The 18,034-nt window shown below is 33.9% G+C and overlaps 1 pseudogene; it reads left to right on the top strand.

The window, feature by feature from the left end:
• Positions 1 to 10,589, top strand: part of LOC119245577 (40S ribosomal protein S8-like) — an 18,763-nt pseudogene extending 8,174 nt beyond the window's left edge.
• Positions 10,590 to 18,034: the final 7,445 nt, after the last annotated feature.

Below are 18,034 nucleotides of genomic sequence, written 5' to 3' on the forward strand. Positions count from 1 at the left end.
TTTATGATTTGGGTCTTACATGCAAGTGTTTATTCCATTTTGAGTTAATTTTTGCTTATGCTGTGGCATAGTGGTCTCTTTTCATTCTTTTTCATGTGCCTGTCCAGTTTTCTTGACACCATTTATTGAGGAGACTGCCCTTCTTTAGTGTATACTTTTGACTTGTTTGTCTTACATAAACTTTCTATGTTAGTGTGGTATATTATTTCTGTGATTTCAATTCAATTGCTTTATTATTTTTAGTCTAATACTGTAATTATTTATAGTATATCTTTGTATGATACTTTGAAGTCTGAGATCATACCTTTGTTCTTTTTGATCAGGATTGCTTTAGCTTTTCAAGGCTTTTGTGGTTGTGTGTAAATTTCAGTAATGGTTGCCCTTCAAAATTTCATTGGAATAGTATTGGAGCTGTATATCATTTTGGTAATATGGCCATTTTAATAATGTTAATTTTTCTAATTGATATGCACAAAATATTTTTCCATTTCTTTGTGTCTTCATCTATTTCTTTTTACAATGTCTTATAGTTTGCATTACAGACATTTTTTTCTTTTACCTCCATTGCTAAGTTAAATTCCTAGGTATTTAATGCCTTCTTGATACAGTTGTAAATGGGACCTTTTTCCTGATTTCTTTCTCTTCTAGTCCAATGTGTATGGGAACATAACTAACTTTTGCTTAATGGTAATTGAAACAATGTGAGTGTCCAACAACAGATGAGTAGATTTAGAAGACGTATTATATATCTCTATATATACGTACACAATGCAATTCTGTGCAGCTAAAAAATATGAAAAATTGCCATTTTGAACAACATGGATGGAAATAGAGAGGTTTTGCTAATGAAATAATATAGAAGGAGAAAGAATAAGATAGTATGAATGAATATGTGGAATATGGAGAAGCAAATCAAAGTAAGAGATAAAACCAGAACACACCCTGGATCTGAAGATAGAATTGAGGATACCAGAGGGGGAGGTTGGAGAGTTGGGGAACAAATGGGAGACAGAGTACAATGGATTACGGTGGAGGGTTATGAGTGATTTGGTGATGGGTGTCATTTGGTGGCATGCATCTCAAGAGGTGTGAACCTGTACCTCTAAATCATATCATGTTGTAAATAAATAAATGTTACCTCAACAAAAGTAATACAGTAAGTATATATAAGTTAAAAAATTTAAAGATAAAGAAAAAATCTTTCATGATTAAAGGTATTTGACACAATTGGACTCTTACCATCCAAGACAACTGCAACTTTTCCAGCATGTCTTAGACATGCTTTCAGGAATTTTTCACCCATACATGCAGTCATACTATATGCATTAGTCTTTTAATCAAATTTTTCTCTTAACTATGTCAGATATCTTCCTGTATCAGTATAGATATACCTCATGCTTTTTACTGACTGCTTAGTATGTGATTATAAATAAATATAAAAATACACACATTCGTGTGTGTGTGTGGTATATGTTGTTATAAAGACATTTTTCTGTGAATAAGTGATTTTATGGCTTTGTTATGGCTTTAAAATAATGGCAAAATAAACTTTCTTGACAATAAATTGCTGTATATATATGTAAGGATATCTAGAGAAAAAAATTCATAGGAATAGATTTGGTGTATCATATAGTATGTGCATTTTAAATGTTGATAATTGTCATATTGTCATTAAAGAGGCACTAGCAACCTCATTAGGTTTTGTTTGCTTATTTCCCTACATTCTTGCAAATAATGTGTTAACATTTTATTTTGTTGCAAATCTGTTGGATGGTGGTTGACATGTTGACATGGTGGTTGACAGGTTTAATGAATTCTGTTCTTTAAAGAAAATTTTAAACCAGTCTATGATTTGTAATAACCCACACTTTATTGTAATGAAATATAGAAGCTCACCTACTATACCTTTGGCAGTAAAAGAATCTACATTTAACAGTTCAGAATTCCAGCAACATTACTTAAGTCAGGTTTGACACAGATTTAGTGTTTATAAGGCATATGTTGGCCATCAATAAGTATTTAGTTATTAAATAAAATTTGAAGCTTGTTTAATTAATTTTTTTTTTATAGAGGCATGCTTTTTATTTATGTATTTATTTGTTTGTTTGTTGCGTTTATACATGCACTGGGTACAGTCAGAAGCGCAGGAGGGTGAGAGAATTCACCAGAGCCAGAGCGGGGAGCAGAGCAGGCAGAAGGACCGAGGTACACTGCTGAGGGGAGCAGCGGGCGGCAGGAGAGGTCTGCGCGCCATGTGGGACCCTCCGCCGGTGGCCGGGGAGCAGCCGGGGATCGAACCGGCGCTGCAGAGGCTGCAGGCAGCTTCGCAACCCAGCGCTCAACCGCTGCGCCACTGGGGAGGCCCTGAAGCTTGTTTAAAAAGAACAGTTTTATAATTTAAATTTTATAAACAGTAAATTAATATAAACATAATTTTAATCTAGATAGCTGATTGCTTGAAATTTTGGTTAATGTTCAAGGTTTTAGGTATTAGAGAAGATACAGGAATGAGAGAAGATAGTGGAATTTTTTGTTTTGTGTACTTTTGTTTTATACTCATGGGGAGGGAGAGTATTTTGCATTATGCCAAACAAATGTTTTCTTTACAATTTATTAAATCAAGAGCTTAAACTATTTTCAATAATGTTAATTTTCACTGATTTACTTTTTTTGAGCTTGTATTTAATTTCATATGCTTTTATAAATGTTTCTCTTTTTTTAATTTTTTTTAAAGATTTATTTTACCTATGCATACAAGAGCTGGGATACAGGCCAGAGTTGGGGGTGGGAGGGTGAGAGGATTCACCAGAGACAGAGTGGGAAACAGAACAGGCAGATCGGAGACAGAGTGGGGAACAGAACAGGCATATTGACTAAACACACTGCTGAGGGGAGCAGCGGGCAAGTCAAGAGAGGTCTGTTGCACCATGTGGGTAGCTCCCTGGCCGGGGATCAAACTCGTGCTGCGATGGCTTCAGCAAGTTTTATAGGTTGTGTCTTAACCCCTTGCGCCACCAGGGAGGCCCCAGTTTCTCTTTAGTTTTTCTAATAAGTGATACTCAGAGTGAGGTCCTAGACAGTTGCTAGTCTGCTATTACTGGTCTGCAAGAACTGAAGTATAAAATTTCAGAGTACATTTTACAAAGTTTTATAGCATCTTGATAGAGCAATTTTTTGTCAATTGAATCTATAATAAAAACAATGTGGGTATTGATATCTCTTTATTATTTCTTTTCCATTTCCTAGATATTTTATTGTGCTTTATAAAACTCAAGTCTGGAACAAATAAAAGATTTGGAAATTTAACTGTTCTTTTACCAAAGATTATTTGAGAAACATTGGTTATATGATGACCATAAAAGATTTTAGCTTTACTCATTTTTAGTAGATTTTTGGATAATATTCCTGTTCCTTTTGTTCTTCCTTGACTACAGATACAAAGAAACAAACAATTCAGGTAAAATATTTCTGATCATGTTAATTTATTAATGGACCATCACTTTTGATAAGATTTAATGTTTAATAGCTTCTAGTGATATAGCTATTTCAAAATTTATTTAACTTTAGGTCTTATTGAATTAAAACACTGCATGTACTGCAGACATATTTTTGTGCAATTATAATTTTTAATTGCAGAATAAGAATCTAACTCAAACATCAATCTGTTTAAAAGTGACATAAATTCTCAAAGTAGTTGACAGTCATGTTAGTTCTGTGATATTTCAGTACAAATGATTTCCCCCATTTGAACCAGCTTGTTTTCCCAAAACACTTTTTTAAAAATACTTTTTCAGAAACTAGTTTTGACTTTCCTTCTTGTGTTTTTACATTAAATTGTCTGAATACTTTAATTTCTTTCACTATTATTACTATTTTAAAGCCCACTATTATTATTATTTTTTAAATTAAGTTTTCCCACATGTCCCTTTTTTTGTAATTTGGCAAGAGTTAGAATTTATTGAAGTATTTATGTTTTCTCTCCCTTTCTTTCCATAATCACTCACTTTGGATTCATTGGAAAACTTGTTCTGCATTGTAAACTGAGCAAATGAATCACTCTTTGCTTTCCATTTTAATGGTGTTTACTTTAAGTATGAATGAGTTTGCCATTAAGTCTGCTCTTAAAATAAAAATAGTTGGTAGTTAGGTAGTAGCTCTTGATCAAATATCTAAAACTATGATAGAGAAATAAATGCTAAATACCCAAAATTGATGTAGTAGGTAATATTTATTATAGCCTCATGGATCCTATTTTTCAATGGCAGAGCTACCAAAGCAATCTGGGGGCCTTTATTTTCAGACTGAGTAACACTCATTGGGTATTTCAGGGATTCAGTTTAACCTTTAAAACATAAATCCAGGCTGTATTTTAAATTATTTTATGACTTAGGGAATTAACACTAGCAAATATTTATTGAGTATTAGTTATATTACAGTCATTGTGCTAGGCACAGTGGGATAAGGGGAAATTTTGGTATGAATAAGTTATTTTGCCATGATAGCCACATCCAGTACTCAGTAAAAATGAAAAAGAAATGAGTACATGCCTTTATCTGTAAACTAACAAATGTTAGTTAGGTCAAATATAGTGAGAATAGGGAAACCAACCCTGCAAAAGCTAAAGATTACATGTAGTTTATAGGCTTTCTAGTTGGCAAAGTTGATTGAAGAGATGAACTAACATAGTGTGAAGTAAGATAAAGAGCTAATCTGTTATTAACCACTGGTGATCATCTCATCGTGTATAAAAGTATCAAATTATTATATTGTCTGAAACTAAGATAGTATATATGAAAATTGAACCTCAATTTAAAAAGCTAGGAAAATGGTATTTATAAAAATTACATAGGGTAAAACGGTGGTTTCTGTAGAATTTTGGTGTTTTGAATAACACATTAAAGGTTATGTTTGGAAAAATAAAGGAAAATAAATCTGACTGATAACCTTGCAATACAAATTCAGGGGGAAATGGTTAGATCAGGGAACAGTGATTAGAGTAATTTAACAAATTGTTGCATATAGAAGTTAGATAAATATTTTCTTTTTTAAAAAGATTTATTTATTTATGCATGCAAGAACTGGGGTACAGGCCAGAGGTGTGTGGGGGGGTGAGAGGATGCACCAGAGATAGAGTGGGGAACAGAACAGGCAGACCGACTAAAATACACTGCTGAGGGGAGCAGCAGGCAACACAGGAGATGTCTGCTTCACCATGTGGATTGCTCCCTGGCTGGGGATCTAACTTGTGCTTCAGTGGCTGCTGCGAGCTTCATAGGTTGGGTTTTAACCCCTTGCGCCTCCAGGGAGGCCCCGATAAATATTTTCTTTAGTCACTAAACATATGTGTCAAAAAGTAAGTGCAAGTTGCATCAAAGACATCTTTACAGACACATCACCCAAAGCAGTGATAGTGAAGGCAAAGATAAACAGCTGGGACTACATCAAATTAAAGAGCTTCTGCACAGCAAAAGAGACAATAACAAAAACAAAGAGAAACCCCACCAACTGGGAGAACATTTTTGCACCCAACACTAATGATAAAGGACTGATCACAAAAATCTGCAAAGAGCTGATGAGACTCAGCAACAACAAAGAAAATAATCCAGTCAAAAAATGGGCAGAAGAGCTAAAAAGAAACTTCTCTGAAGAGGAAATGCAAATGGCCAACAGACATATGAAAAAATGTTCAACATCACTTGCAATCAGGGAAATGCAAATCAAAACTACCATGAGATACCATCTCACACCAGTGAGAATGGCACATATTAAAAAAACTAGCAACAACAAATGTTGGCGAGGATGTGGAGAAAAAGGAACTCTTCTGCATTGTTGGTGGGAGTGCAAACTGGTCCAACCACTATGGAGAGCTGTGTGGAGATTTCTGGACCTACTAAACATAGAGCTTCCATATGATCCAGCAATTCCACTCCTAGGTATTTACCCAAAGGACACAGAAACATCAATTCCAAAGAGCACCTGCACCCCTATGTTTATAGCAGCACTGTTTACAATAGCTAAGCTTTGGAAACAACCCAAATGCCCAAAAGTAGATGACTGGATCAAGAAGATGTGGTACATATATACCATGGAATATTACTCAGCATTCAAAAAAGATAAACACATGCAATTTGCAGCAACATGGATGGCGCTGGAAGGGATCATGCTCAGCGAAATAAGCCAAAAGAAAAAGAAAAATACCGGATGGTCTCACTCATAGCAGGAATCTAGAAAACTTAAATAAGGGACCAGGAAAATGAATATAAGAAAGTGAAAATCAAAATCAACAAAAACTATGAACCAGAGACACTTTTTGGGGGGTGGGGGCGGGAGGGGAAGGATTGGGGTCAGAATGGGGCGTTTGCAATTGTATGGGGGAATATAAAAATAAAATTTAAGATTAAAAAAAAAATAATAATAAAACCACAAAAAAAAAAAGTAAGTGCAAGTTGAAATCTACTTCTTTTTGCAAGTCCAATTAGTTATTTTATGTTCCTTTTATTGGGTTATTTTTTACCTTCGTAATGCTAATTTACAACACTATATGGTTTAGATGATACACGCCACCTATAATCCTCCACCACAGTCGATTATGCCCCTTCTTCACTTTTTTCCCCACTTTCCACCCTCCCCTTCTGATAGTCTCAATTCTACAGTCAGTTAGCTAGGGTTTGTTTTGGTTTAGTTTGTATTTTAATGACAACTATTTAAAAATGGCCGTTTAAAATGTATTATGTTTCATTATAAGCATAATAATGCATACATAGTTTTTTGTAAACTCTAAAGGGATAAATGTTTTACCTTTTATATAATAAATCTTATACATTTATGAGGGATATTTACTGGAGAGGCATTTGGCAAGTTCAGAAGTGAATAATGAGGGAGAAAATGGGTGGACCCTTTGAGTTGTAACCATCAGTACTCATTTTTGTAGACTGGAAAGATGAAGAGAGACATAATTATGGTAAAGATAGTGTTTATCTTTTAAAAGTTTCATCAAGATAAAATTTACATACCATGCAATCGACACATTTGAAGTGACAAGTTAATGGCTTTTAGTATATTTACACAGTTGTGTATCAATTACCACAATTTTTGATCATTTTCATTATCCCCAAATAAATCCCATTTCTCTCCACACACATCATTTTCCTTGGGTAATCACTTATCTATTTGCTTCCTCTAGAGATTTATCTGTACTGGACATTTCATATAAATGGGATCATATAACATGTGGTCTCTTTTGACTGCCTTCTTTAATTTATATAGTAGTTTTTTTGACTAGATTTTTTTTAGTGATATCTTATTGAGTAAAGGTCACTAAGCTTAAATCAGATTAAATTGTCAAGTTCAATAGAGAATTTTCTATTTTGAATTTATAGAATTATATAATCTATACCTTATAATGTCAATGGAACATTTCAAAAAATTCTTGTCTCAGCATTTGTATTCTAGGGCAAATGCACACCTGGGATAAGGGAACTTCAACATTTTAGAAATTCTATACAGTACATTCAAAGATACATTTTGGATTTTGGATAATACAAGAATAACAAGCTTGTTTTTTTCCCCCTCCTATTTTCTTTGGGTTAGATAATTCACTTTCTGTTGACAGTACCTCACCAGAAGGAAAAATCTTATTTTGCTGGACATACATGTCATTCATGTGATCATGTTGAACCAATTCCAACTGACTTACAAAAAGGAAGGAAAACGGATAGAGTCACTAATTTTCCACTCTTCAAATTTCTCCATTATGTCCTGTTTTATCTTTGAAAATTTGGAAATGGGGGAAAGGAGAGAGGTCTTTTTTTGTAAGGGATAAATGATGACAGATAAGAAACAAGGTGACTTTTCTTTGTGTAATATGTGATATACAGGAGAATAAAAGCAGCTTCTAAAGGCAAATGTTAAAATTAGGGTCTATTACATTTAGGACTGATGAGTATGAATTTGTTTATTTTATATATGCTTTGCATGAACATTTGGGACTTAGAGTTTCAGGTTTAGCTAGTTTTATTTGGTATATTGTAAAACATGATAACCGTATAAAAATTATAGTTCTCTAAGCTGTTGTAATCAATATCAGTAACGATGCCTTACATTTATATAATGTTTTACAGTATATAGAGCAATTTCTTACAATGATTACATCTGTGGTCTTCATAGCAGTTAAACAAGTAGCCAGAGTACAGTCAAATGGTGTTAAAAGGTCTTTGGAGTCATAGATCTGAGGTACAGCAGAACTTGGGGGGATTGCTCACAGTTGTGGCATTCTCACCTGTGAGCTCACCATTGCAAGACACAGCTCATACTCAAGCAACAACAGTTTATTTACAAAGAGGAAATTGAAAAAAAAAAAGTTTCTAAGTCCCACGTAACCAGTTATCCTACTACAGTTAGTGTTCACAGTATCCAGTAGTCCAGACCAAAAGCTGCTTGTAGAAGATGGGGGGGTCCCTCCTATGAGAGCCTGGACCTTGTGGCACAATGTTAAGCAGTACACCAGGACCCAATTAACCTGTGGCAGCTGGGGGTAATCACAGGTGCTGCTGCTGCATCTCCCTGAAGCATAAGTCAAGTCTCCCGAAGTTTCTTCCAAGCGGAATCAAACCTTGATTGCTATCTGTCCTCCCAAGTCAGCTGAAGCCTTCCTAAGCAGCCTCTCTTGAACTAACGGAAGCCTACTGAAACCAAGTCAAGGCTCTCCTCTCAAACTGGCTCATGGATTCCCAAACCGCCTCAAGCCTCGACATTTTTTCTCTGTCAACCCAAGCATCCAACCTCCTCTAAAGCTTGGGCTGATATCCCCCTTCAAGTTCCCCACCTTTCAAACCTGATTGGTCCATTTTCCACACTAGCTGTTTCCAAGATTTGATTGGTGCTGGTGCAAGCTTGAACCTAATTGGCGCCATTGGGAGCTTGGAATTGTTTGGTCCATTTTCATAACCAGCTCGGATTCAAAACAAAAACCCCGGTAGTACATCCAACCTGTCCTGTGCTGTCTCATGCTGAAGTTGGGTAGGTAAGTTCTGCTTTATCTGAATGGTGCCAGTTAGGTTGAAACCTGACCCACATTTCTCCAAAACTGTTCTGGTTTCTCTCTCACTTTTTTTCTAAAACCCGAACCTGGCTTTGCCAGAGTCAGCCATCAAACCCAGTTGCCATGACAAAGCCCAGGCTGATGCTGCTCAGCTGGGGGCCTTGGGACCTTCAGAGCACCAGGAGCTGTGAGGGCTACTCTTTTCAGATCTAGAATTGAATATTGATTCTATTACTTTTTTGCCTTAAGTCTGAACAAGTTAATTAATGTCTGAATCCTAGTTTTTTTAATTCTTTTAAATGGGAATATAATTAAAGTCCATTTAACATAGTTGTTATGAGGAGCCCTATTGCTTCTATTTATTGTACCTACACCCAATGAATTGATATGTATTTCTGTGTAAGCAAAACACATTTAATCTCTGTCTACAGATGAACATTAGAGGCTCACAGGCATTTTTCTCAAAGGACTGACATCTCTTGGGACAACTGGCACAAGCACCATGAAACCAGGGACAAGAGAAAACCCTACCACATGAAGCAAAAGTATGAGCTGTGATGCCCAGCTGCCAATGCTAAAATTGACCCTCAATATCTAAATATATCTTGTGTGGGGAGGTAACAAGAAGTACTAAGCCTTGAGGCTTGACATGGGGAAATTCTTCTGAAGCTCTGAGTGTTGTACTCACAAAACATAAATATTTGATGTTGTCTACAAGGCATCTAACAATGAGCTGGACCACACCAAGGCCCTAGTGAAGAACTGTGCCCTGCTCATTGACAGCACACCCTACTGTCAGTGGTACAGGTTCCACTGTGCCCAGCTCTTGGGTAGCGTGAAGGGGGGAAAGCTGACTGCTGTAGAGGGAGAAATCTTGAACAAAATGCGGTCAAAGAAAATTTAGAAGAAATATGATGAAAGGAAAAAGAATGCCAGAATCAGCAGTCTTTGGGAGGCACATTTCCAGCAGTGCAAACTTCTTGCGTGCATGGTTTCAAGACCAGGATAGTGTGGCAGAGCAGATGGCTACATGCTAGAGGGCAAGGAGCTGGAGTTCTATCTGAGGAAAATCAAGGCCGGGAAAGGCAAGTTAATCCTTCTCCCTCCTCTCATAGTTCATGTAATAAAGGTCTTTATTGTTCTTTGTCCTCTGTTACACATACACACACACACACACACACACACACGAGCCTCCCAGAGGTGGTGAGTTCTATGATTTGCTTGATGTTCAACCAGAACATGAAATTATATTAGGATTTTAATCCCAAAGCTTTACATTATTCCACACTCCCTATACAGATTTTTTTTTTTTATAATTTGGAATGCAGTCAATGAAATACTGGATTTCTTTCATTTAATATGATTTTTTTTTTATTCTCCATTGTACGGTTACAGTCAGCTGCCTATGAATTTTTTTTGAGTGTTATAAATCATGACTGAATTCCCTGTAATTATAGACAACCAGTGGAAGGTGTTGCTGTCTTCTGAGGATGTCACCAAAAATAAGGTTTTAGGTTTGCTTGCTAGACACTTGCACCCAGAGTCCTGAGCTGCAATGTATGAGATTTAAGTACTCTGAAATCCCATATTTTGTGACTTCAGCCACATGCAGAGATTGTGTGTAGATACTTTGGTGGACATTGCCTGTTGATTCCAGCATTTTAGATATTCCTAAGAAGGCACCAGGCATATAAGTGAAGCCTTCATGGAACTTACAGGCCAGGCCATCTGTCATCTGGGTTAAAAGTGAATAACTTGGTTGAGACCAAAAAAGAGCAGAAAAAATGTCCAACTGAACCTTGCCAGTATTCATGCCTTAAGAAAATCTGTGCTATATTAACAAAAATTATTGGCCAGTAAATTTGGGGGATTGTTACACAGCAGCAGATCACTGAAGCAAGCAGTTTATATACGCAATTCTAACTTCATGAAATGCTTTTCCTTTCTTTCTATAATTTAACAACTTCCATTTATTCTCTTTGACAGGGATAAAAGATGAGTTCATAATCATTTACTTACTATCTTAAAGGAAAATCAAACTAGCAAAAAAAATCTAATCAGATATTGAGAAATGAAAGAAATGGGGATCCAGCTGCAGGGCCCAGATGATACCATAGTATTGCATAACAGAAGGGAAAAATGTGACAAATAAAGATAATATTTGAATAGAAAATTATTTGGAAACAATGCTCAGAAAAGTGAAGAGTGAAAAAGACATATTGAGATATTAGTAGGTTTATAAAGTTGTTTTTTGTTTTTTTTTTTTAATTAGAAGATTGGAATAGTGAGAGTTGGTTGGTACTTCTATGTTATTCCATGGACCAGTTATACAACTTTATTAAAAACTTATTAAAAACAATGATAAGTAATGTGTTTTAGAGATACTTAATACATCATCTTATTTAATCTTCATGCAAATTGTGAAAAGTAAATATGTTGTCATCTTTCCCTCTTTAGAAACAGAAAACTAAGTATCAACAAGGTTAGGAAACATACCCAAAATTTCTTAGTCTGACTCCAAAGATCGAGACTTTTCCACTGAAGACTTCAACTGCCACAGAAACAGAATTGGCCATTTTCTTTTCAACTTTTTATTTTCTATTCCATTGCCACATGTAGTATCACTAAATTAGAGAGGTGATTTTCAATGTCATGTCTATGTCCTCAAGAGGCAGAGAAGGGGATAAAGGAAACAGCTGGGAGAATTTAAGTAGCTGAATATAAACCTAGCCACACTACTGGAAATATGAAAAGTCATACATATTTCATTTATTTTTTATTCCAAACATATAAAAAAGTCTCCTCTAAGATTCTATTAACATAATTAAGTTCTCAGTGCTTCTGAAACTAAAAACTCCCTAGTATGCTGCACAAAAGAAAACAGGATTGCCTTACTTCTAGGGAATTGCTGTTGTGATTTGTGATCTGAGATCTGTAAGTTTCCTGTATTGATGTTTTCAATTTGTAGTCTATGCATTTGAAGTTTCTATTGGGACTGTTTGCATTTATAGTCTACTAGATAGCAGACTGTATCCTGAAGTCTAAGTGTGCCATATATATGTTTCCAAATTCACTGTGCATTTGCAAATTTACTAGTTTGCTGGATCAAAGCCTGTTACTGTAGTTGCCTTGCAGATGGAAGCATTGCCTGGTGGAGGAGTTTGAAATTAGGGATCAATGAAATGTGGTGTTCAGCACACTTCCTTTGAAGGTCCACTGCTGGAGTTTTTAGTCATGTTTGTTTTTGTATGAATATGTGAACCACAGGAAAGAACTATCTCCAAATGAAATGCCATATCTTTATAGCAACATCTATTTTTTTATAGCAGAAGCAGAAAAAATACTTAGTTGGGTTGGTCAAAATACCTCATGCTTTTAATTTACCCTTTAGTGTAGTGGCTTTTTAATCAGTTTTGCTTATAACCCATGTTAAGAAATTATTTTTAACACATACATAATATAGTCTATTCTATTCTAAAGTTTATTCTACCCTGTCTGATTTGTACTGTTTAAAAAAAAAAAAGAGGTTCTGTAACCCATTAAGGTGATTTAATGACCCTAATTTATGGGTTTCCCTCACCCTAATGCCGTAGTCCCAAGGATTCGTGATTTTTTGAAAGAGCCCAGACTGGCTTCTCACCTTTAACAGAAGATGGAGCAGAAACTAATGGGAGCAGTAGAAGGGATCCAAAAACTGTCTTTAAATGATAAGCCAGTCAAGAAATTCAATAGGAATGAAGAATAGTTTGCTGTCATCACTTGTAACAAAATAGTTAGTGGATGGAAGCGTTTATGGATTTTAGACATTTCTTTCCTTGGACTATATTAAAAGAAACATCACAATATATGAGATGTACCTTTAATAAAATTTTTGGTTCACAATTTCATATGCTCATTTAGATTTTTACATCTTCTAATTTAAAAAATAATATACACTAATTAACAGATAATGTACAAAATGTTATGTGTGAGAAAATAGAAACTACTTTCTCACCATTTAATAATATCTAATAATTCTTTGCTATCACTCTGTCTTTCATTCATCTGTTTATATATTTTAACAAAAATTGATGTCCTACCACATATATTCTACCTTTTACTTCAAATTAAAAGTACTTCCATGGCATTAAATATGCTTTGAAAACAATTATAATGTGAACATTATATCAAAGATGTACACTATGATTTATATAATTGTTTCTTTGTTGTTAGACATTTAGCTTAACTGATCTATAACCTTATGATATATTGTTCAGGATGTGGAATAAATGGATCATTGAATACAATTATTTTAATGCTGTTGTCAAATTTCTTTCCAAAAATGCTATATAAATTTATGTTCTCATAGTGCATGTGTTTACTTTTGAATTTTGAGCATCTTAAAAGAATAAAATATTAGCATCGCCTTAAGAAAATTCCCAATATGATACCTGTTACTATTTTATAGAATATACAATTATATTTCTAACCATTTTTCTATAATTTCTGTAATTATAAAATTATATCCTTTTAGTACTTTCCAATGTTTGCCAATATAATTTAGGATTATATGCTTGTATTATTATTACTACATATTATTACATAGCTATTTCATTATTATAATATATAGCTCCTACAATTAATTAACTGTTTATAATGATTTTTATAATTATACCTCCAAATGTTTAATTGCTGTATATGACCAGCACAAACCTATTATCGAATTCTTACTTTACATATTGGACTATTTTAAAAAATATGTATTCTGCACATATATATTTAATTCATTAGTGATTAAAATAATGGTAACTGATATTCGCTTTCATGTCTTGCAATGATGCATCACTAAAACTTATAGTTTCTTTAAGGAATTTATCAATTAATACTGAAGAGGGCCAGTATCTCTGGCCCTCTGACTTTTCTGGGTAGCTATCTCTGACTTTTAAAGGTTCCCAAATGGTAGATGAGAGATGAGAGACACCTTTTAGGTTATATCTTCATCCATGAGACATTAATATGGTAATACAAAATGAAAACAATCCAAGTTACCTTTGACTATATTTTGCTGATCCATGTCTCTTTTATAAATATTTTTTCTCTTATAAATATTTTATGCAAAATTGTCGTTTGCTTCACAAACCTGCCAGCATTCTAAAGGTTATTTGTGTTCTACATCTGACTCTGTGTCTTCATAGGTGTGTATGTATGTATTTATAGCTTTCAGTGAGTTTTTTATAAAGTTTTTTTTTAATTGAAGTAACATTATTTTACAATGTTTTAGAGCTTCCAAGATCATATATTCTTACCATGCTCATCATCAAATGTCCTTTTCAACTAGGTAGGTGGAGTAAACAAATTAGACAATAGAACGTCAGCTTGTATAACCATTAATTTGTTTGGACTATAGTAGAGTTATAAGACTATCCTACAGGGTTAGCAGGCTGACTATATATTTGTGGTGTGTTTTGTGGTATGTGTGTGTATGTGTATGTGAATATTTTCTACATATAACATGAAAGCCTTTGGAATCCTCTAATACATTCTACTAAATAATAATTTCCAAATTGTCTATTATTTTAAAATATGATGTTCATCAGTTTCAAAGTTTGACTAATTATGTTCAAATCTTAAATAGACTATTCAATGTATAGTGGGGAATTTGGTAATACAAACATGAGATTTTGATTTTATTGAATGCATTTACTAATATAGTCCTTTTTTGATTGAGTGCAGTATATACATGGAATCTAAATTGTACATCTGTGTTTAAATCAGTGCTGACCCAGCAATGCAGATTTTTATTTTGTGAAAACTGAGATGTGACTTAGCAAATGAATTAATAGGCTTGCTAGTCAATTTCTATTTTAAGGTATTTGCATGAGATAATTTTATATAAATAAATGATTTCTGTTTTTTTTTTTTCTTAACACCACTTGCCTATTTTGCCCCCTCCAATATGGCAGCCACCAATCTGTTCTCCGTATCTATGAGCTTGGCATTTTTTGTTACTGCTATGGACTTTTTTTTTTTTTTTAAGATTCCACATATAAATACTATAACACAGTATTTGTCTTTCTCGGATATATTTGATTTGGCATATGGTCACAACATGGATCTATTTTTGACATGGCAGGATTCCATTCTTTTTTATGGCTGAATACTATTCCATTTTCTATATATACTACATCTTTATTTGTCCATCAATGGGTACTTTGTTTCTATATCTTGGCTATTATAAATAATGCTGCAATGAACATGGGGACATTTATGTTTTCATTTTATTTAGATAAATAAGCAAAGTGGAATTGCTAGATATTATGATAATTCTATTTTTAATATTTTGAGGAAACTATACTAATTTCCATAGTGGCTGTCCCAATATATATTCCCACCAACAATACATAGGAATCACTTTTTTCCACACCCTCACCAAAACTTGTCATTTCTTGTCTGTTTAATAGTAGCCATTCTGAAATATTTTATTTTATTTATTTATTTTTAAAGATTTATTTATTTATTTATTTAAGCACTGGGTACAGTCAGAAGCGCAGGAAGGTGAGAGAATTCACCAGAGCCAGAGTGGAGAGCAGAACAGGCAGACTGACAAAGTACACTGCTGAGGGGAGCAGCGGGCGGCAGGAGAGGTCTGCGCGCCATGTGGGACCCTCGTCCAGTGGCGGGGGATTGAACCGACGCTGCAGAGGCTGCGGGCAGCTTCGCAACCCAGCGCTCAACCACTGCGCCACCGGGGAGGCCCCATTCTGAAATATTTTAGATGATATAATTGTGGTTTTGATTTGAATTTCCTTGATGATTAGTTATGTTGAACTTGTTCTTTTCATGTAAACCATCTGTCTGCTTCAAAAATTGTCAATTCAGATTTTCTGCCTATTTTTAATTGGATTATTTGGTTTTTGCTATTGAGTTATAAGAGTTCTTTACATATTGCAGATATTAAAATCTTATTAGATATATGATTTGCTAATATTTTCCCACAAAATAGGTTACCTTTATTTTGCTGTGAAAAATCTTCATATAAATTTATATTTCTACATATATGCTATTGAAGTAACATTGATTGGTATACCATTATATACGATTCAGTTGTACAACATTGTAATTTGATATGTAGCTACATACTACCACCACCAAAAGCCTAGTTTCCTTCCTCTAACATACACTTTACTCACTTTACCCATTTCACCCATCTACCAGCCCTTTTTCCTCTGGTAACAACCAATCTGTTCTTTTTTATTAAAGTTTGCTTTGCTTGTTTATGTACTCTATATTCCACATAAGAGTGAAATCATATAGTACTTGTCTTTCTTCATTTGACTTATTTCACTTAGCAGAATAACAAGGTTCATTCACAAATGGTAGGTTTCATCTTTTCTATAGCTGAGTGATATTCCGTTTTTTAAAATACCACCTTCTTTACCTATTTTTGATGTAGTTCTACTTATTATTTGTTTATTTATATTTTCTTTTAAAGTCAGATACAAAATATCATTGTCAACACTACTGTCAAGGAGCTTCACACCTATGTTTTCTTCTAGGAGTTTTGTGATTTGGTCTTGCATTCAAGTGTTTAATCTTTTTGAGTTAATGTTTTGTATGGTGCAAGGTAGTAGTCTAGTTTCATTATTTTGCATGTGACTGTCAAGTTTTTCCAAAACTAGTTACAGGAGAGATTGTCATTTATGTATTGTATATTGTACATTGTTGCTTTTGTTGTCATAAAGTAATTGATGATATGTGCATGGGATTATTTCTGGGTGTTCTATTCTATTGATCTACATGCCTGTTTTCATTCCAATGCAAGTTTCTATAGCTTTGTAATATACTTTGAAATCAGGGAACATAATAGCACCCGTTTTGTTCATCTTTCTCGGGATTTCTTTGGTTGTTTGGAAAGTTTTGTGGCTCTATATGAATTTGGAGATTGTTTATTCTATTTCTGTGAAAAATGTCATTGGAATAAAAATACCTGTGATGAATTAATGAAAATAAAACAACTTCAAAACTAGCATAGATAACATGAATGAGTAAAATAATTAGTTTTATGTTTTGCTCTGCTGTATGGGCAATATAATATGTAATGTTGGTTACAAACAAATGGAAATAATGAAAAAGGAAATCAGGAGGTAATTTAGAGATAATACTAAGTTCTTATAATGCACTAGGGTGAGTGCACATTAAGATATAAGGAAGAAAATATATTAATATACTACTGTACATTATAGTACATTGAATTGTATTATAGTGTAATATAATGTGGTATCTGAAAGAAGATAAAATAGAGCATGTTTTTGATCCAGTTTCTGCCTTCAGTTTCTGAGTAATATCCTACTACTTTTTAAAGATTGTAGCTAGTAGTTTTACATTAAAAGTAAAACTATTGCCTGAATACTTATATCCAAACTGTGATTTAAACAGATTATTTGACATGTAAATTTTATATTTCATTTTTTGAAATAAGTAATAGTTTTAATAACAGAGCAAACATTCTAATTCTTTTGACAGGCTTGTCAAAATTATCTACTTAGAGTAGGTAATTTTCATGACCTAAATAAACTGAAAAATTAAGTTCAAAGAAAAGCAAATGGTGTCTGCCAGTGATATATTGGACACCTTCCACCAAATTTAGAAACATTGATTTTTAGGTGTTTTTATAAATTTCTTTCCTATCCTAAAAATGCATCTACTGTACAACCTAGCAATTCCACTCCTGGTTTATACCCAAAATACAAAAACACTTATTTGAAAGGAAACCTGCGATCCTAAATTCATAACAGCACTATTTATAATAGCCAAGGTATAGAAACAACCTAAGTGCTCCCAAATGATGAGTGTATGAAGACGTGATATATATCTACAATGGAAATTACTCAGAAATCAAAAAAGATAAACTCATGCCATTTGCAGCAACATGGATGGAGTTAGAAGAGATAATGATAAGTAAAATAAGTCAGAAGGATAAATCAGATAAATATTGGATGAGTATCACTAATATGT

Source organism: Talpa occidentalis, unplaced genomic scaffold (assembly GCF_014898055.3).
Source record: "Talpa occidentalis isolate TD23 unplaced genomic scaffold, MPIMG_talOcc4v2.1 talOcc4.15, whole genome shotgun sequence".
Taxonomy (NCBI): Eukaryota; Metazoa; Chordata; class Mammalia; order Eulipotyphla; family Talpidae; genus Talpa; species Talpa occidentalis.